The sequence below is a fragment of the Lycium barbarum genome, chromosome 1, assembly GCF_019175385.1.
Source record: "Lycium barbarum isolate Lr01 chromosome 1, ASM1917538v2, whole genome shotgun sequence".
In the NCBI taxonomy this organism is placed as follows: domain Eukaryota; kingdom Viridiplantae; phylum Streptophyta; class Magnoliopsida; order Solanales; family Solanaceae; genus Lycium; species Lycium barbarum.
Genome location: NC_083337.1, coordinates 7,563,399 through 7,586,409, shown reverse-complemented (window position 1 = coordinate 7,586,409; position 23,011 = coordinate 7,563,399). Strand labels below are relative to the sequence as shown.

The following is a 23,011-nucleotide window of genomic DNA, read 5'->3' as shown; positions in this document are numbered from 1 at the left end:
CCCGGTTGTTTTCGGAGGCTTAATGACAATTCCTGTAAAGTTCAGGATAAAGTCGTTAAAGTTGGTAAAGTAAATGATAATTGGTAAAGTAAAGTGATAGTATAGCCGTTCGGCTAATGCAAAAGAGGCTGAATAGCCGAATGCGGCCTCCGGTTGTCTTCGGAGACTTAATGTTGATTCCTGTAAAGTTCAGGGTAAAGTGGTTAAAGTAAGTAAATGATGATAAAGTGATTGATAAAGTATAGAGTAAAGTGATAGCGTAGCCGTTTGGCTGATGATGTTGATGATATCGCGATAGGCCAAATTAATGACACGTAATCCTGAGTTAATTTGCCTTCGATCTCAACAACCTGCAAAGACAGGTGTATCTGTTAATAAAGTCATAAAGTTATTGTAATAAAAAATTAAATTAAAGATAAAGTTGGAAATAAAGCCGTTTTGGATTTTAAGGCGAGGCCATGATGGGCCAAATGATGCTTTTCGGCCATGATTGATAGACTTGACTGTCGTTCTCGCGGCCTTTTAATTCCTGCACTCAAAGAAAAATTCTTAGTTTGGGGAGGGGGAAGTTGATTCGTGTTGACTCGAAGCTTGACGTTGTTGGTGCTCCACTCGTCTTGTTTGTTTGGATCTTGTGATCTCCGTTCAAGCCTCGGTAGATGAATAGTAGTGAAACAATTGAAAGAAAGTGTTTCATTTGAAAGGTATATATGTAAGTATATGTATAAGGAAATGTATATACGTAAGTATATGTATATAAGGAAAGATATATATGTAAATATATGTATGTAAGTTGTAAAATATTTCTGCCAACTTCAGATTGTGACACTTCTGAAACAATTGAAATGTCATTTGTCTATAACACTTCCTGTCTAATAGCCTTAATCTTGTCGATGTCCAACCGTTCTTTTATCTATATCTTTTCAAAATATGCCCCAGTTTGGGCTCAAAAGGGTATACTAGACTTATGTTGTGGTGTGACCGAACCTTATATAGGTTGCCTACATATCCCGCCAAGGAATCAGGTCAGAACGTAGTTCATAAGGTACATAAGAATGTGGTTTGAAATTTTCTAATAAAGGGACCGAACCCGATGTGGATTGCCTACGTATCCCGCCAAGGGAATCAGGTCAGCGTAGTTCTGTTATGTAAATGGCTAAAGGTTTGTTGGCTTTCTACCTAAATATGACTGAACCGTATGTTGATAGTCTACGAATCCCACCGAGGGAATCAGGAAATGTGTAGTTCTCCTTACATAAGGATTTTGGATTTTCTGTTATAATGCAACCGAACCCTATGTGGGCTGCCTGCGTATCCCGCCGAGGGAATCAGGTCAGCGTAGTTCGTATTGTATTAAAGGAAAGGTTGCAAACTAGGCTGTCTAACCTAATGTCGTTTCTTGATTTCTTCTTGACTTGATAGCCTTCATGCTTGTGTCATTGTCTATCGGCTATTTCAATTTCTTCCGAGTGAAATCTTGTCTTGTTCGCTAGTTTTCTTTGTTACTCTCTCGAGACGTATGTTGTCTATTCGTTCATTTTATGTCACAATCATAGAATTGACAGATTTGATAAATAAAGTAGAAAATAACAATAATAGACAATTAAGGAAAATCAGAAATGCATTCATAGATTTTGCAATTACGTTTCCAAAAGATGAGGCAAAGTAACAAAAGTTTTGAGCATGATTCAAGCCTCAATTTTAAAATCGTGCTATTTCAAAAGTTTTCTACATGTTCAAACTACCAAGACTCCTGGCGAACCAGGGACGGAGTCAGAGTCCAATTCTTCAAAGTCTCTCCTGGTTCGGCACCCCGGATGGTCGGTGTCTCAGTGTCAACACGAATCAACTCTGTTTGGGGATATAAGAACATAAACATGCAAATGATGTCAGTCTTATAACATATCTAGGTAAAGTCATGACCACATAGAGTCCAGTAAGTCATTGTCACACCCTGATCTTACTAGGGTGTGATGGACACCCGACCCTTACTTAGAGCCGAGCGAACCCACTGACTTTTAATACATACATAATCCTTTGGACTTTTTAAATCAAATAAAGATGAAATGCATAGTAAAATTTTCAGAAATATTCTTTTTCGTTACCTTCAAATCAAACAAAATCTGTAATCATATGAAACTTATATCATGACACGAATGACACCTCGGCTGATGGAGCCGCTTACTGAACTGACAACCAATACCCACAACTCTGTCTGCAAAGTCTCTAGCTTCGAACAAACTGTATAGCACATATACTCTGACTAGGCAGCACTCCAGGAACAAATGGAGTCTACCAACTCCGTTGGAACGTCTTCTATAATGGCTTCCACTCATCTGGGTGTACCTGCGTGGCATGAAACGCTGCCCCCAAAGAAAGGGGGTCAGTACGAGCAATGTACTGAGTATGTAAGGCATGAATAGTAACATAGTAAGGGATAAAAATATGAATAATAACAGAATGGAAATACAGAGCATATCATGAGGTAAAAGTGTAACCTGTACATCTGAGTGCCTTTTAGGCGGATGCCATGCATGCTTAGTGCTGCGGAACGTGTAGCCCGATCCATATACATATACTACTGCAGAACGTGCAACCCGATCCATATATATTGCTGCGGAACGTGCAGCCCGATCCATATATATTATACTTTACTTTTTTTGAAAACATTTCTTTTTCATATATATAGAAAATAGAACATATCATATTGCCGAGGCGTCGGCTCCGATCCATTTAACCACATATCCCGCGTCCGGGCATCCCGCGTCCGGGATGGTATCATGTCATACAATACCAATTGATCAGGTGGATAGCGTCTATAGCGTTCTGGCCCTTTTCCCATCTTCCCCATATATATATATATATATATATATATAGCAGCATGTAGGAGAGCCCAAAGAAAGTTATGTATCTATCGGAGTGACGTAAGGTCGGTAACCTCCGATTACATTATGGAACAATCAACATCGTCGTGTCTCACCTTGAAGGAACAATTATCATAAGGTGATAAAATTATCATCTCATAAGGCATCAATTCACATACATTTGGAACCTTTAAGAAATAATCGTCATCCGCGAATAAAATTAAAAGTCAAGAAAATAGTTCAACATTTTTGTATCGTCATTGGAACCATAAACTTGGAACCCTTAGACATAGATTCCTTATCGTAATCATCATAGGAAAATGTTCTCATCTTTGAAATCATTGCCATCATGATAAAAACATGTCTATCCTTGTTGTCACAAGAGATTTCAAAATCATAAACCTCTAGTTTGGAAAAATATGACATTTTGGAATTCATCAACGGGTTCTCGTGAAGGTAGTCATGCTTTGGGATTATGAACATCTACTTTCGAAAACAAGGAAGTTATGGAAACAATTATGAGATCATAACATCGGAATCATGCCTTTGAAAGAAAAGGGGCGAGCCTTAACATACCTGTTCCGCGTCCTATTAGCTACGCTTAATTGTCCAAGCTTTCTACCGTTAGTCTACGTTCAAGAAGATTAACGCAATATTAGATTCATTACCACACACACTTGTCTTAGTGTTTCAAATAAATTCACTTATGATCTGCCGAAATTTCGGCAGCATCTCCCCTGTTTATATGCCTAGCCCAAAATTACAATTCAGCAACCAATCAACAACAACAATAATACCAACATCAACATCGTTATTATTCATACCAACATATTCCATAAACATCCCACACGATGTTTTTCAACATACAACAACAACACACACTTTCTTCCAACCCAATCCAGGAGTATAATCTCATCAACACACCAACAATGTTAGATACCATTTTTATATGCATAAATCAGTCCATCCACACGTCCACAACATGTTCAAAATAGCCCGTAACACAACAACTTCAACACAACACTTTATGACCTTTTCTCCATAACTATTTTCATTTTTAAAGCTTGCTAAACCTTTAAATAAACTCAACACAAGAGATGGGATGAATAACATACCTCATTTTTGAAGAAACTCAGCCACATCAACCTTTTTCCAACACCAAGCGTAAGTAGAAGCAAGAATAATCACCTTTCACGGACTAGTTTGGCGTAATCTTGTTAAATTCTTGATTTATCGGACTATAATATTTGGGAGATGTTTGAGAGGCTTCTAGGAGTTTTGGGAGTGTTAATATGCTGAAAATATGAGACTTATGGGGTATTTATAACTCCCTAGGTCGGTTTCACCGACCTCCCTATGTGGGGCCCGCGGAGATTGTTTTTTTGTTGTTTTGGCAGCTTAAGGTCTTGCTCTTAAAATGGCCATAACCTTTGATCCCGACATCGTATGAGGGCCCACGACTTATGGTTGGAAATCTAATTCAATTATCTACAACCTTCATTCTTTGAGTTTTTCCAAATTCCGAACGTATAATAGCGCTTTGGCCCCTCGAAGTCGGATCATCCGAAAACGTTTTCTTAGATCGTCCTTTTGGAGGGCTTACACTCATTTTTGGCTTATGGGTCCTTCTTAGGACTTGCTCAACTTCACATGTACTACCCATATGTCTCTTCATATGTCCTTTATAAAATCTCGACATGTGGTCCCCACCTTAACTTATTGCGGTTATCTTGAAATATCTGAATGTGCAAAGTACGGGATATAATAGTCATGTAGCAAATAATTCATCAAATAAAGTCAAACAAGTTGTCAAACAAATGTAAACGAGTATATCAAACAATAACGCGTCCTAATATGTATGTGACCTCTTTGTGCCAGAGGTAGGCCTAACGTCTGTTTGAAGGGCAAAGTGTGCCATAATACGTCATCTCATTGCTTTTGGTTAATTAAACAAAGTTTATTTCCCCAAAATAAAGTACAAAAGTAATGTAATATTTATTACATGTCAAATGAATACAACATAAAGTGTTTCCTAATCTAAGTAAAGTAAATACAATTTCCATGTCTAACTTCTAGCTCCAATTTGCGATGTCCTTGATCTTCGTCATTTGTTGTACTCCAATGCAAATCAATAGCTTTCATAGAAACGTTAGTCATTCCCTCCCCCCTAAAGTTTAATTAGTTAAAGCAAATAGTCCATATTTAGGCATAGTTATCCTTCAAAAATGCACATAAAGTATGATTAGTGTCACTCGGGGTCGTGAACCCACTTGGACGTTTGGGTAAAGTCATCTAATGGGTTTAATACACCAAGGGTATTAAACCTCCTAGGTCATCAAATGTATGCTCCTAATAAAGGGTGTTGGTTTAGCTCTACCCTAGGTTGACTAAGAGTTGGTTTCTTATGACACAAGGTTCTCCCAAGTGAACAACTTGGGAGTGGAAAGTCCGTGGCTGTCGACTGCACCGCCGATCGACTAAATCCACAAGATCGATCCAACTAAAGGGTGATTTTGTAGTGTACGGCCGTGAACCACGAAACCGCTTTAAGTGTGTGAATTCGTGTGAATTTTCCAAGAGTGAAGGAAAGTGAAACGGAATGACAGTTTATCAAAGTAGTAACACTTAAACAGTTTATATCAAACAAACAATTAATAGCATGTACAAACAGTTAACAACAAATAAAGTAATTAAAACAAGCACACAAAGCCTACTTTAACTAAGTCTGTTATGGTTAGAACCTAAGTAATCCCCAGCGGAGTCGCCAAGCTGTTATACCCTATTTAACCAAAGTCAAAATAGTTTACAACATTTCGGTAATCCCGGGGTTATTTAAAGTTAAGGAGTCGTCACCTAATTAATTATGGCGAATTAGGACACCTAAAGTTTACTAAAGTTATTTTTAAAGTTAACTCCGTTTTAAGGTCTACTAACTTAAGATTCTGGTAAGGGTTCAATTAGTCTAAAGGGAATGTGTTAGGCATCCTTTAAGACCCATTAATAATGGTTAACCGGTCGGACTTATGTTAATTAATTAGGCTTGGGAAATCATTGAAAAACTTTGTATGCCAAAATGAAAATCACGTTTTGAAAGAGTAAGTTAAACATCAGATTAAATATATGACTCTCAAAGTATACTTGAAACAGTGGGTAAAAGTTTAAAGAAACGTTCTTTTTCAGAGAAAACCAGACTTTGAACGTTCTAATCAAAGAAAGATAGTTTTAAAAAGAGACAAAGAAACGTGTTGACTCAAGTTTGAGGAAAAGAATCAACACATCTAAGAAAATAAGCTCGATTTTTAAGAGCCCAAAATTAATTAATTAAGAGTTAATCATATCATAGACATTTATATAAGCTATTGCTAATCCTAAGTGAGATGAACTGAAAATACTAGAAATCTTAAAACAAGCAAGGTTAAACAGTGATTAGATGATAATGAAAATAACTAAGGTAGAAATCCTAAATGAGTAATCAAACTTTATTCTCAATCTCATTGTTAGTCACGAAATCAACAGATGGCAAATAAACTAAAGTAGACCTTAAAAAAAAACACAAGCACACCAACATAACGAAACAAATCACTTTCAATGGCTTTGTGCAAGCTCGACATAGGGAAGAAAAATGGGGGAGCGAAAGGTAGCAGACAGCTTGCATTGCCTCGCCCCCTCATTCAATTTTTGTTTGGATGTGAAGAACAAGTAAAGGCTATATATGGTCTCGAATATAGCGGCTACGAATATTGAGTCTTGGTGCGAGACTGCTTGCGGGGGTGAGAGTCTTTATGGAGACTCCGTTATGCTCCGAAGTGTACATGAAAAAAAGAAAAGATAAAGATTAGCATAGAATTATCATATGATGAACTCAACAGATTTCAGACCAAACGAGAGGGCTGCTATGAAAACGCTATGAAAATAAATTTCAGACTAAAGAAAGGGGCTGCTGCCATCAAACAGCAGCTAGAACCCTGTTCCTCACCAAACCAAGTTTTCCAAATAAGAGTGCACATCAGTCATTTTAGCCTTGAGACAAAAGTTTAGTGATTGATCTTAACTATTCCAATCGGAATTTTCAACAGGAAAAAAAAAATTAAGGGAGCATTATCTTAAGCAAACATAGAAGGAGGCAATTCATGAGGAGTTTAAAAGAGGGAAACAAAATCCAAACTAGGTGGTCTTTTTAAAGAAAACTTGATACAAGCAAATTCAAACTTTAAATCTAGCTATATTCTGTCGACATATGATCATTATTTAATCTTATGCTAGTTATCAAGAAAAGAAAGTAAAACAGCGAAGGGAAATGAAGAAAAACATCACTCAATTCTCAAAGGAAAGCATTCAGTCAGGATACACACCAAGTGCTGGTTTGAAGGTTCTTTAGGACACAAGCTTGTTTGAAAAAAAAAAGAAATACTTTTAAGAAAAACAACAAATGAACTGGACACTTAGTTATTCAAACAGAAGGAAAGAATTAAAGTTAATTATTATCCAACAACCTTTCAAGTATCAAACATTTTTAAGGATTCCAGACTAGTCTGTTAAGCGAAGAGGAAACTGAGAAAGGAAACAAATCATTTCATGCCCATATAAAGGGAAACACTCAAAAATTCAATCAACTAACTGAACTGCATTTTAACCGAAACAGAGCCAAAGCCAAAGACTTAAGACATCAAAAAACACAGGAACAAAAACTGAAAATGACAGGATGGGATTAAAACAAGACTTGAGGATCCTTCAGTTACAAAATCTGTTACTCATACATGATCAAGCCGGATTTTACTTATATGCATTCAAGGGGATAATTTAAGCTAATTAATTCATAGACTAAACTCATACGAATTGAAATGAAACTAGAGAAGAACTTCACATTCAGAAACTCTAGAAAACAGAGTTAACATGATCTGATTTATAGGGATTTCATAAAAACATATCTGAATATTAACAAATGGTAAAAACTAAGACGCGAACCTTAATGTCTATTTATCATTCGTCAACTACAGCTACTACGTGAAATAAGCAATGCAAACAAGTTTTCGAATCACGAATGGCAACAGCAAGATATTAAACATGATTTTTTTTATACTAACATAATTTAAACAGAACGATGCGTTGAAACAGCCTCAAATTTTACCTGTTGGTGGTGCAGTGAACTGGGGTCGTCGGCGTCGAATCTACTCTCTCGTTATGATTAGATTCAAACCTCGAATCCCAAATGAGTTCTAAATCTCTGTTGCGACTAAAGTATAAACCGAGATTGAAGAAGTAATTTTGGACGATAAAAGGCTCTAAAGTATGCAGATATTGTATGGTATTTTAAATCACTGTCAAAAAACAAATAAGACTGTTTGCTATTTTCTGAGAATTGAGGCGGCTAAAAAAAATGAACTCCGGAACAGAATGGAATTTTTAACCAATCCCCGATTTAGAGTAGCAGTGGAGATATACCCCAGTGTAGTAAAGTATCGGTGCCTGTTTATATCAGACCAAGACTAGGGTTTCAGACATTTTCCATTTTAAATTAAAAAAAAAAAAGAAATTCGAAAGAGGTTTCACGGGTGGAGATTTTGAAATTTGAAATTGAGTCAAAGCTCTGCTAATCTGAACGTTGGATTCCATTTCACGTGATTTGCTTCAACCTTTTTCCCGAAGTGGACCAAATTTTTTGTTCTTTGTGAAGCTGTTGTGTTTTGAAGCGAAAATGAGAACTCTTCCTCTATCAACGACAGAAAAAGCAAGCAAAACATAAGGAAAAGATAATTTTGTGTGGAAATGGGATGGACAAGGACTGCTTTTGCTAAAGGGGATCTGCGTTTTTGCTAAACTGGAGGGGATAGAGAGAGTAGGGAGAGAGGAAAGAAGACTAAGGTGCGGTGTCTGTTTGATTTCGTTAGGGTTGAACGAATGGAAAGGACGACGTGGGCCGGGTCGTAATGGAAGGAATGGGCTGGATCGGGTGAATGGGTTGGATCGGGTAGGTTATTAGATAAATGGGCCGATTGAACTGGTCTAGAAAGGGTTTTTGTGGGCTGATTACTTGGGCAATTTATTTGGCTGAAATTCCTCTTCCATATTAATTATTTTTTGGGCTTCTAATTTAATAACTAGTACAATATATATTATGTGAAGACAAATAGTAATTAGTGATTAATAATGTAGAAAATAAAAGACTGGATAAAGCATAATTAATTTAACGAGCACAAAATCCGAAAATAAAATGATGATGAACCATTTTGAAATTTGTGATAAAGTAATGCTAGTAATGTTGATAGTAAAATAGTGAAAATGAAAGTAACGATATTAAGAATAGTAGCAATAATAGTGGAAAATAAAGTGTTTAGATCGTTAATAAATTTAGAAACCCGAGGAAATAAATTGGGATAAAGGTGGAACAAAATTGGGTGTCAACACGAACAAAAGATTTTTTCGATCCTAACGGGTAAGAGGTAGAAACCAAGATCAAAGACCACTATTATCCTAGCCCCACGGTGGGCGCCAAACTGTTTACCCCGAATTTAGGCAATCAATTGAATTTGTAAGTGAGGTATAGGATATGTGAATGAGCTTTAATCTATTTGGTTGGAAGAAAATGTATATAGATTTGCTGTGAGCAAGTGAATCGAAATCGCTGATTTACACTAAATATATGTATTAAATAATATTTAAGTATTGGATGAATAAATCTAAAGAACACACAAATCCGGACCACTATCAGTGAAAGGGAGAGAGAGAGATTTTATATATTTTGCTATTACAATGTTTAGATCTGAAAAAGCTAACCCTTGAAAGTAGTAATGCCTCCTATTTATAGTTTTGTCTTATGGGCCTTGTACAACATAAAACCCTTTTGAATAAAGAAAACCCTAAAAGGATAAGGTTGGGTCGTACGGTCTGACACCCGTACGATTGGCTGTACAATGTGACAGAACGGTCTTGACACTTTGTGTAACTGATCACCCGGACCAACGGCCACGATCAACCGGATTAACGACCACGATCAACTCGGTTATGGAGAAACCGGACTAAACGATTTCTTCGCTTTCTTCTGATCAACCACTTCTAGTGCGATACCTCTAGTCCGAAGGAAAGTCTTCATGCTTGTACTTATTTCTTTCTTCCCTCGATTCCCGGTCTCACCGGTCTGGCATAAATCCGATTTTTACCATATACAATGTTGGTGGAGAGCTAATTAATCTTTGTATTAAAATCATTATATATCATTGCAATGTTTGGCTGGTAAGAAAGATCAATCTCTGTATAAAAACTAGCATTGCTCCAATTTGAATAGTAGAAGAGTAAATTTACCCAAATGAGAGAAAAAATAATTGAGTCCGAGACAATTTTTCACGTGATCACAATCAAAACTTTTTTCATGTCAGGTGATCGTTAGTAGAGAGGGACATATTTGGACCTTTAAGTAACATCGGGGTTTATTGTTCGGATATTATAACGGAGAAAATTTTAAACCTTTTCAAATAATAAAGGGGGTAAATTTAACCCTTTGATCTCCTACTTCTTTTCAAAGAAAAAAACGTAACCAATGCAAAGGCCTTATTGTACGTTCTTGAACTTTTTCATTATTATTCGAATCAAGTTTCATGTGACGATAACGACCGGTAAAGTGGTTTGCAATATATAGTGGTGGTTGACAGTGGTGATTGACAATAGCGATTGATGGTTGGTGGTGATGATTGTAAGTAATGACTAGATAACTAAATACTCTCTTCGTCTCAAATTATTTAACACATTCCCTAAAATAATATTGTTTCCAATTATTTGTCGCTTTAAAAGATTAAGACACAATTAATTATTTTTTCTATTTTGCCCTTAGTAGAATTTTGTTATTAATGGAGATGGCACATAAATATAGTAAATATTTAATGAAAAAAAATTATAACTTAGACATAAATAAAAATAAAGTTAGTCAAACAATCCTCTTAATTAATATTTGTTGGGGCGTTTAGAAAGGAGTAGATTAAGATCCAGATCTTCATTAAATAGAAACAAATGTGGTCTATGTGGATTCAATTCCTTATTGTTCCAGATTTTCTTTCCTCTTTCCAATCCCTACAGTAGTTTTTTTTTTTTTTTTAGAAATTATCATCATTTTATTGTTCAAGAAGAGAAACCTACAACTACAATGTTATAATCATGTGATTCATGTAATCTGAACGTGCTTGGTTGGACCCACCTGTTTAAATCGATAATCGAGTGATAGACCCCACACGAATCCCTTCATGCATCATGAAATCTCGTCGTGTCATGTGGGGCGGCGGGGGGGGGGGGGGGGTCCATTTTCCAAACAAGATAATCTATTTAATTTGTTGAGTAGTAAAAATTGAACTTATTAATTCGCTAATTGGAAATTAAAAAATTTGATTATAGTCAGACTTGATTACAGTCATCTCTACGACGACATCTTCATATAACCATTTTATAAAAATTAAAATTTTTTAGAATTAATTTTTTATGTTATATTTTACCTCTCTATAATATTATTTTTTTTACATATAACAGTAACAACTATCTTTATATAGTTCTTTGTAAAATTATCCCTTTATATTCTTTTTTTTTTTTTGGTAATATAGTAGTTTATTATTTTTATAGAAATAGAATCTCTAAAATTACCAATAATAGGTCTAGAGATTTTGACCCTATATTTTGATATTTTAATACACTATTTATGACAAAAAAATATTCTATGAACATTTCATTGTTAAAAGAGTTTTATTCGTTATATAAAGTGTGATTAAATTTAGTATTTGACAATTAAAAAATGAAAAATTATATTTTATGTATCTCTTTTGCCTATAAGAGCAAAATATTATTTAAATATCAATACTCTTATAGATATATAACAACAATTCGCTATAGTAGTAAAAAAACTTCGGACTCCGTGACGTTGTTATAGAGTGATTTGATTGTATTAGAAAATGTAAAGCTTATTTACCTGGTTCCGCTAACTAACTGATTGATGTCATACTTTATCGGGCCCTAAGAACAATTACTGATATAATGCACCTAATTAATTCCGAAGTCTTGACTTTGGTGGAGTAACCTCCTATGTACATTTGAATTACCTTAAACTAAATCTCTCAATTTTGTCTTCACGTGATAAAGTTGAGCACCATTGATTTTTATATTTCAAATAACTTTAACTTTAAACTTTTCATTTAACTTTTACGTGTTATTTTTTTTTTAATTTGTTAAAAACGAAAAACATGTTTCTATATTTGAAAATAATTTTATTTTAAATTTGTCATTTCACTCTTAATAAAATGTTTTTATAGCCGCAAATATATCTAATAAAATGTTTTTATAGCCGCAAATATATCTATGATATGATTAAAACCACAAATTCTAAAAATCTTGCATTACTTTTTTTTTTTTTTAACTCTTGTGTCCAGTTAAACACCCTAAAAAATGAAAGGAGAGAGTCCAAAAATTTAAAGAAGACTTAAATAATATGCACTGGTATTATAATAGATTTTTAATCTCATCAATATAATTTAACTGTTACAGTCTATTACTTAGCATTTATTCTAGAATACTGGACATTTATTTAAATAAAGGTATACTCCTTCCCGTTCAAAATAAGTGTCAACTTTGTTACACTCCGGATTTTCGCACGTTAAAGTCGCATCGTGAGTTAGTCGACGCAAGTTCGAAAGAAATCATCTTGAGGTTAAAAGCGATTGATATTATTAATATATATGGTTATAAAGACCTAATAAATATGATTAGTAAGTGGCGGAAAGTTTGGAGGGTGAATGAATCGAAGAAGAACGAGTTTCGTCAAAAGTCGGCAAGTTGGGAATACGATAACTCGTACTTTGGGGTGAGATTAGGAGTTCTTCACATGCTAAGAAGTAATGATATGAATTTGAATCGTATAATAGTCGCTTATTAAGTTTTGAAGTCAAGCCAGTTGTAAGAACGAAAATCGACAAAGGTCGTCGCAAGTTACATTCACAATTTCATTGAAAATTAGGTCAGCTGTCGCGGAGCTTTTCTCTCAATCTACTTGGATTTTTGGGTTGATCCAGCCACCAAATTGAAGGTCTATGAGTCTAGTTTCCAACGCATTTAACCGTTCATCGATACAACGTTGGAGTAGAGAGATATTCACATTTCCGTTCGAGGGTGCAAACTGTCGCGGGACAGAAAAACCAAAGTCGGTGGCTGCCTAGCTCAACATATATAAAAACGCCCCAAATCATTTTGAACCTCATTTCTCTCAAGACCAAACCCTAAGACACCTCCTAAACCCTCTCAAACATTCCTCCATGATCCATGAACATATCAAGGAGCTAATCAATCCATCTTAACACAATAAAGACTGTGGCGATCACGAAACCTTCATTTCTCCATAAATTCGCTTTTCGGAAGAAAACGTCATCTTGAAGCAACTTCTATTTTGGGTTGAATAAGGCAGACTGAAGCGGATTGAGAAAGGACAGAGCTATACTTAAGTAATGGAGCAATAAAGATGCATATAAAGAGATCTATAAGAATTGGAATACGATAATATGATATAACCAGTGTGGGGCAAATTCATCATACAAGCTAAGGGTATTGACGCGAATAGGTACCGGGGGAGAAGATATGTGATGTCACCAGTAACAAACCCGAAAAAGAACTAACCAAGTGGAAGGTGAATGGAAGGATCGCAGGGTAAAAAGAGACATGGCAGCAAGTATGAAAAGTATTGACAAGGAAACAACCAAGCATAGAATTCGATTGCAAGACACATTATATATACTTGTTGGATAAAATCGACACTGGGAATGATAACTCTAACCGGAGAATATAAGGAAAACGACATATGAAGCGGGGCAGTTTCTAAGAAAATTTGAAGTTACTCGAGCATGATAAGACAACTTAATAGTAAGAAGGCTAGAGAAAGAAGGGGGAGAGAAATCCACGGCCTCGTACGAAAAAAGGGCCTAAATTGCACAATATGAATCTACAAGTCAGACGGAAAGGCCAAACGCCCCATTCAGATGCCCGAAAATATAATACGAACTTATGATTTGGATTCAAGGGAAGTATTTATGTCATTCATTGGATTCATATATAATAATGGCTATCATTCGGATATTCGGACGACACCATATGAAGCCTCATGTGGACAGAAGTGCAAGTCCCTTATTGGTGATTCAAGATCGACAAGGAAAAGTTATTTGGACCTGACTTAGAATAGCCAGTAACGAAGAAAAGGATAAAGTTAGTTCAGGAGAGGATAAGACTCAGAGTCGACAAGAATCCTGCATAGATAACCGGCATTAAGACATGGAGATGAATGGGAGATTGGATGTTTTGAAAGTATCTCCCATGGAAGGTTCTGCAAGAAGGATAAGCTTAGTCACGAATTTGCCAAACCAAAATCAAATCTGTTATCAATTGTTGATATTGTTCATATATGAACTTTAAGATGCTGATATTGTTCTCTTAATTAAATTGTTGCGTCAATGGTGATTAAACAATTCAAAATAGCCAACTATGGGGGGGAGAAAATGAGGAACCTCGAGTGATGAAGTAACAGGGAACACCAAAGAGGACGCCGAAGGGGGTGATGCCAGCTCCACAAGCTTCTGAAATTAGATATAATTAAAGAAGATGACATATTTTATTTGATTAACTTAACTACCTAATAGATGAATAAAAACACAAGCAAAAAAATCCCAAAATTTGAACCGAAAGTATTTAATTGAAATACGTTATTTCGAGTTGAGGTGTTCAATTGAAACAGAGCTTTATTTGAGCGTTTAAATGAAATATCATGACAAAATTATAGGGCTGACTATGTGTTAACAGGGGCGGATCTACGTGTAAGTGAGGGTGTTCGGCAAAATATTACAGTGTATATATAGGGTAAATTTTCTGTATATATTAACTTTTGAACACTCTCGGCAAAAAATTACAGTGTATATTTAGCTTTTTTTTTTTGAACAATCTGAATGAAAATCCTGGATCCGCCACTGTGTGTTAAGCTCGTATCAACATATAATAGGGAAAATGACATAGGGTACCTACTTAAGACTCTTTATTAAAAAAATATATAGATAGTTTTCTTTATTTACAAAACATAACGATATTGTACGAAACATGACGGATTTTCATATATTTTTCAGAAAATAATTTTTTTAAAAAAATATATTTTTTTTAAAAAAATTAAAATTATTAAAAAAAAAAAAATCTTGCTCAAAGGCTTAAAAAATTACCTCAAATTTTTGTGTATGAAATGTGTATGTATGAGCGAAATTTTTAATATAATTTTCATATACAAAATTGTGAGCAAAAACTTTAAGCCTTGAATATTGTATGAAAGTTGTTACAATGTTGTTGTAGTTGTATTAATTTTCCAGAAACCTAATATGAACTTTATATACGAAAAATGTGAATGAAATTCTAAGTCTTGAGCAAGATATACACATTTCATACCATTCTCATACATAAAATTTTGAGCGTAATGTTTAAGCCTTGATCGAGATATACACATTTCATACGATTTTCATACACAAAATTTGAGCGAACTTTTTAAGCCTTGAGCAAGATATACACATTTCATACACAAAAATTTGAGCGATTATTTTAAGTCTTGAATGTTGTATCAAAGTTGTATACAATGTTGTTGTAGTTATATTAATTTACAGAAATCTAACATGAACTTTATACACGAAAATGTGAGTGAAATTTTAAGCCTTGAGCGAGATACAAATTTCATACCGTTTTCATCCACACAATTTTGGGCCGATTTTTTAAGCCTTGAACAAGTTATCCACATTTCATACATTTTTCATACCGTTTTCATAGACTAAACTTTGAGTGAACTTTTTAAGCCTTGAGCGAGATATACACATTTCATACAACTTTCATACATAATTTTTTGAGCGAAAATAATTTAAAAAAAAATTAAAATAAATATATATATATATATATATATATATATTTTTAAAAGCATGTTTTGTATAGGGTTTGAAATGTTATGCTTTGTAAATAAAAAACTATCGTCACATTTCGTAAATATTTCTCCTTAATATGTATACATACGATACTTTTCCCAATATAATATTGCATGTCATAGAAAGTGTTGCCTGTAGTGACTAAAAAGGCGACTTCATACCTGAATTATTAGAACGGAAAAGGTCCAAAAATACCCCTAACGTATGGGAAATGGCTCACAAATACCCTCCATCCATCTATTGGTCCAAAAATACCCCTCCATCCACCTATTTGGTCCAAAAATACCCCCAACCTATTTTTTTGGCTCAAGAATACCCCTCAAACGAAAAAAATTAATTATTTTCCTATTTCGTTTTTATATAAATGAAATACAAAATATATATATATATATATATATATATATATATATATATATATATATATATATTTATCCTATTTCATTGGTATATATATATATATATATATATATATATATATGTATTCCTATTTCGTTTTTATATAAACGAAATGAAAATAAAATTATTTTCCTATTTTTTTATATAAACGAAATACAAAAATACAAAAAAAAAGTATTTTCATATTTAGTTTTTTAATAAACGAAATACAAAAAAACAATTACTATTTCGTAGATATACCAACGAAATGCAAAATATATATATATATATATATATATATATATATATATATATATATATATATTCCAATTTCGTTTTTATATGAACGAAATTAAAAAAACAAATCCTATTTCGTTTTTTTATTCACGAAATACAAAAAAAAAATAAAAAAAAAATCGTTGATAAATTCACGAAATGCAAAAAAAAAAAAAAATAGTTTCTTTCATATTTGTTGATTAATTCACGAAATACAAAAAAAAAATATTTGTTGCATTTCGCTTCAACTTGTTACAAAATGGGTTAGATTAAATGGGTGGGGTTTAATTTTTAAATTAAATAATATATGTGTCCAATCAAAACAAGCCACGTGGCATTTTAAAATTGAAAAAATACCATCAAAATTAGGGTGTTAGTTTGAGGGGTATTCTTGAGCCAAAAAAATAGGTTGGGGGTATTTTTGGACCAAATAGGTGGATGGAGGGTATTTTTGGACCAATAGATGGATGGAGGGTATTTGTGAGCCATTTCCCATACGTTAGGGGTAGTTTTGGACCTTTTCCGTTATTAGAATTACCCTGACAGTGCTGGAATGCAAAAATTAATATGGAAATTAACACATGTGTAGTGAGCCATAGATTATTTATACATATTAAGAGATTTTTTTAATACAAATAGTACATAACTAGGACCAGAGTTAGGGAGTTCAGCCGAATCTGTAACTTCAACGATAGATTTAGTTACCCCTATTTGTTGGAAATCCAATTCCAAATTAATTATTTTTAATCTTTACAATAATTATCTCTCCAAGTCTTTTAATCTTTTCGTTAACTAACGAAATTTGGCTTGGCTTTGGTTTTTGGGATGGTTATAACTTATAAACTAAATGGAGTTGGGCTGCTACTGTAATATAAAATGCCATAATAACTATAGTGATATATGCATATATAAAATGCATGTACACTCAAACCTATCTATAATAGCAGTGTTTGTCCAATAAATTTATGACTATTATAGTGAGGTGTTATAATGTATGTATATTGACATTTGATATTTAGATCTCACTTAGTTGTTATAAATAAAAGTCCGCAAAAACATATTTTTTATACTTTTTATGTTATAAACGAAAACAAAATATTTGTTAATTTTAAAATCTTAGTTGATTTTCAAATTTCATTAATTTAAAATTAAAAAGACTAATAAATTACTAATAAATCAATAACTAATTGTACCATACCAATAAGGAATTAAAATCTAAGGAACATATGCATTTCAAATTTATTGATAATTTAAATATTTTGACTTTGAAGTAAGAATTCTATAATTGTAGGGTGTTTCATATATAAATCTCAGTCTCTTAGCGATATATAGTATATTTCTTACACAATATTTGAATATGGTTGTTATAGAGAGATAACTCTACAATTAGTGTACCTCTATAATATATGTCATTATTGTTATAGGTAGAATGTTATTATAGAGAAATAAAATATAATATGAAAAATCGGTTCCGAAGAAAATCAGGCCGTTAAAGTGAAATGTCGTTATAACGAATGATAATTATAGAGAGGATTGACTTTAATGAGAAAGGATAAAATTATAAATACTTCGAACATGTTACAAAGTAAGGGATGATGCTTTATATTTTGTAGATGGCAGAGGATTTTAGTCTGCTTCTGTATTGTATATTCTGTTAATTAATAAAAAGATGACGCCACTTACGGCTTGAATTATATTTTTTTTTTCAAAATGCTTTATATTTTTTAAAAATCACTAGTAAAATGCTTAGTGAAAATTGTATGGATAAATAAGAAAAATATATATGCTGGCTATTCATGCATATAAGAGGCTGTTGACAATGGCACGACTAAAGAAATTGCTGTTTAGTGACACTGATACATGTCAACTGTGTGGAGGACATACTGAAAATATAGAACATCTGTTCTTTCAGTGTGACTTCTCACAAGCTTGTCTTGAAAATATATTACAATGGCTGCAGATTACTACGGGGCAGTTGGAGATACTGGGGTGGTGGAACAGGATTGCAAGAAGGGCAAAGGGAAGAGTGAGCAGGAATTTCCTTTGGGCAGTCACAACAGCGTGCATCTATCACATCTGGATGGCAAGGTGATGAGACCAGAGATAGTATGCAAGCAAATCAAGATGGAGTGCAGATTCAAAATAGTTGATACGTTATATAGGAAGAAGTGTAAATATAGAGACTGGATAGAGGAGATCTTACAAAGAGACAATGTATAGAACTTAATATGATGAGGGATGGGTAGTTAGGAGCTGTAGGCTCAGTTTTGTTTTATTATATTGCTCGTCTTTGTAATTGCTGGAAGAGGTGTTAATAAGAAGCAGTTGGATCATTTTGACCCAAAAAAAAAAAAAAAACAGAGAAAAATATATAGTTGTAATACTTCCAATATTATTTGAAAATGCTATAGATATTGTTTTAACATTTTAAAGTAAAATAGCAACTTCTGGGGATAAATGGGTTGTAGAAAGACAGAATTAAATATCAATATTTGTTAAATTTAGAAAAAATTCCAATCAGCTGTAGCTCTAAGAACCAAATAACAATGGCACGTTCAAGTGCTGAAGCTGAATATAGACCTGTTTCTTCAGTTGCTGCGAAAGTTCAATGGGTCGTGTTTCTCCTTGGTGAACTTGGGCATTCAGTTTCCATGCCAACAATCTACTGTGAGAATATATCCACCATGTATACATGTCAAAATCTAGTAACTCCGAAATGAAAAATCTGGAAATTATTTCACATGTTTCGTCCAAAGACCAGCTTGCTGATTTGCTTACAAAGTCATTATCCAAAGAACTATTCTCTCATGCCCTGTGTCTTATCAATATCATGAATAAACAAATGAAATACAAGGTTTTCAATTCTAAAATTTATTCTATTATCGAAGCTGTAACACAAATTACAAAAGAGAACATATATTAGGAGCATAAAATGCAAAAATCTCATTTTAGTATAGCAAGAATGTCACACAATTGAATAAAAAAGTGCCATCGCTTGCACAAAATAAAAATGCAACTCTATTGTTTGGTGAAATTATAATTTTAGTTAGGCTTACTATAAAAAGCTGAGCCAGTGGGTGAATATAGCAGCAAAAGCATTCATTCGAGTTTTAGACAAAGACAAGCCAACCTCTAAATCTCCATCAAAGTCCTTTGATTTACTAAGAGACATCGATATTCCACTACCAGTGTCAATAGAAATGAACTCTAACTTCGCAGGCCTTCCCCAGCCAAAATCAGCAGCATATAAGTCAAGCTTTGGTGATCCAGCAACTGAAAACGACCGATTCACGTCTAAGGTGCTATATGACTTAAACCAGTTACCATTGAGGATCTACTCCTCATCCTTCATATTTTTCCGAATGGCTTCTCTAATTAATTCGACAGACATTGTAAAGCCTTCCTTTCCAACTAAGTCAGCATGTCTTATTCTTGCAACGTACCCTACCAGGCAATTCCCGAAATAAGATGGAGGAAGTGGTGGATCGAATTGCACTCTACAATCTGCTACGCATCCAAAGAATTCCATTATATTATCGTCTGTCTTTTCTCTGATCGCGTCCTCTGATTTTACCAAGCAAGTCCATACATAAGCACACGTTACAGTGAAAGATGTTAGATGAGTTAGACTTGGTCGTCTTGACAATATCAAATTCTTGAGTTTCCCAATATCATCTCGTGTTATAGTAAATGTACCTCTAACCTTGTCAGGAGGACTCACAATGTCGCACATCTCCAGCTTATGTTTCTTCATTTCGCCCCATGTCAACTTCCCCAGCTCATAAGGGTCTTTGATTACTGACCTATCATAAAATGGAATGAACTCATTTGCTAAGAATTGTTCATGTCCACAGAATTTGTTGAGCAGAGCCCACGCCCTTACGAACCCTACTATGGTAGCTCCATCAGCGGCAACATGATGATTAGTGAAACCAATAGATATGCCAAGATTTGGAAAAAGTGTCACTTGAATGGCTAAGAGTGGGGCTAATTGGACCCCCGGTGCATCCTTAGGTTCCGCCAACTGTGGAACAAAGTGATAAAAATCCTTAGCAATACGGGGATGGTCACCAATAAGATAATTGAAATCCATATTAGTCTCAGAAAAGGTAATAGATACAGAATTTGCCGTCACATAACGCAACTCAGGATATTCGCTAAAATTTAGTGGACAATCAACATTGCCAGCTAAGAGTGTATAGTGTTTGAGAGCGAGGGAGAGTGAATCTTTAAGAGAAGGAATAATGTTTTGGACGAAATCAGGTTTGGAAACAGGGAGCTTGTAGAATAGTATCCGCCGCATACGGTGGAAAGCTAACCACATATGATCGAAATACATAAGAGGGGGTGTCAACTCCGCCGCGCTGCCGGGAGGTGGCGCAACTTGGCATTGCTCAATTACGGATGCCATGTTAATTATAACGTTTGGCTAAGAAATACACAATATATAGAATTGAGGATTGGCTTATCAATATACATGGATTTACACGCTATGAAACTGTTGCTTCTGATGACTCAAAGAGATGACTTCATGGTAATGCGGATTCATGATTTAAAATTTATGAATTTCTATATCAAGCTTAAATTAATATAATAATAACTATTCACAATTAAATATTTAGAAGTAATTAATAAATTTTTTAGTATATATACAGAGTGTAGATAAAAATTACCAAATTCACGTGAATCGTACAAGCTTCTAGATCTGCACCTGAAAATGTTACCTAATCGACAACACGGCAATGCATTATATATATTATTAAAAGCCAAGGAAAAAAGCACCACATTAAGCCAAGTGGTGTTATCATAAAAAGCCTCTCATTAACTACTCCTATTAACTAATAACTAATTGATCCATGTGGCATAATTAGAAAAGACCACATATGACTTATTACCTAATTACAGTAATAATGTTTTTTAAGTGAATCCGCTAGGCAGGTGCCTAGGGCTATTTTTTATTAATAAATAAAAGTTAACCTCACAGATAAGAGTACAAGTAAGGGGGGCTAGGCCTTACCTTATTAATCTTAATGAGGTAACAAAACCTCTACTAACTAACAAGCATGAAGAAAATAAGAGTGAGAGAAAACTAAGTATTCTATGATCATCACAGAGTTTATAATACACTCTATGATGATATTACAAATGAGGATACTTAAATAATGTAAAAATATAAAAGCCAAGAATAAAGTTGAGTTATCAACCTCAAACTTCATTTTATATATGTATGAACTAAAAAAGATAGTTTGCCCGTCTAAAGTAGCCTGGAGTATTTCTCTCTTGTCTTCTTCTTCAAATTTGTCCAACAACACTTGATAGTTCATCACTTCTTCTTGGATTTGTTGGATCTTGTTAAAGTTGCTGACACTATCATATGATTTTGCTTTGCTAATCGCATTGGTAGATGCCTCGGAACAAATTCATCTGTCACCTTGCCATCCCAACTATGTTGTCTTTCATGTTTTGCTTTTGTTGCTTCCACTTCTTTGTTTCCTAGGTGAGAGATCTCCATCCCTGGCCACCTTATCAAAGCATAAGTCCAGCATATCATCCTCATCATCCCCATCGAACATGTCATCGCCCAAGTCAATATCATTAGTTGTATTTGGACTAAATCCTGAAACTACAGCTCTTGGCTTATAACTCTCTAGCAATACTCCCATATCTTTGGTGGTAATGGCCAAGCTCTTTTTAGAGTTATCAATTGCATTCAATGTATCCATACCATGCGAAACAAGAGAATGAAGGATATCTCTATTAGCCAATCTTACTTTTGTAGCACTTAAATTAGAAGAAGTACCTGTCACTGCCATAGATGGATTTGTGTTACTTGAAGGCACAAATACAGGTGCTTGAGGACTTAACTTACTCCTAGGAGGTGAAGTAATATGCTTCTCTTCCTCAACTAAATCTGCCCACCTAGGAGCACTCGTTTCCCCTTGTTTTTTCTCTTGCACCTAGGTGTTCATTGTGCCTAAATTAAGCACCGAAATAGGCGTCCCCGTTGCATTTAAATTCCTTTTGGATTGATTTGTATCATGATTAGTAAGTAAGTTCCTCGGCAGTGTATGGACATGATTCATGTTCTCCAATGGATTTGAATTTGAATCTTGCCCTATTACTTTAGCAATTGCGGGTGATAAGGATATTGCTTGAGCCACATCTTGAACATCTTCGGCAACCACTAGTTGAGGATCATCAACGACGACTTCCGGTTGCTTCTCATTACCCTGTACCTCTTTACCACAATAATCATCTGCAATAGCTTGAAAAGCATTTTGAATTGACACAACTGGAAGAGAATTCGAGTTGATCTTATTCGCCTTAGCAGCTGAATTATAATTAGCAGTAGATCCTCTTGCACCAGCCATGCCATCTTCTTTCAAAACTTCGTTACACACTAATTGTTGCCCAGATTTTTCAACTTGCGCCACAATTTTCACAGCCTGCTCATTGTCAAATTTCACTTGTTCGCTGCCCAGAATCACAAGCTTGCATTTCATTCACCAGTTGAAACTCTTCGTTCCCACTAGAAGT

The 23,011-nt window shown here is 34.3% G+C and overlaps 1 pseudogene; it reads right to left on the bottom strand.

Annotated features, from left to right (window-relative positions):
* Positions 1-19,529: 19,529 nt before the first annotated feature.
* LOC132626014 (phenolic glucoside malonyltransferase 1-like) lies at positions 19,530-20,885 on the bottom strand (annotated as a pseudogene).
* Positions 20,886-23,011: the final 2,126 nt, after the last annotated feature.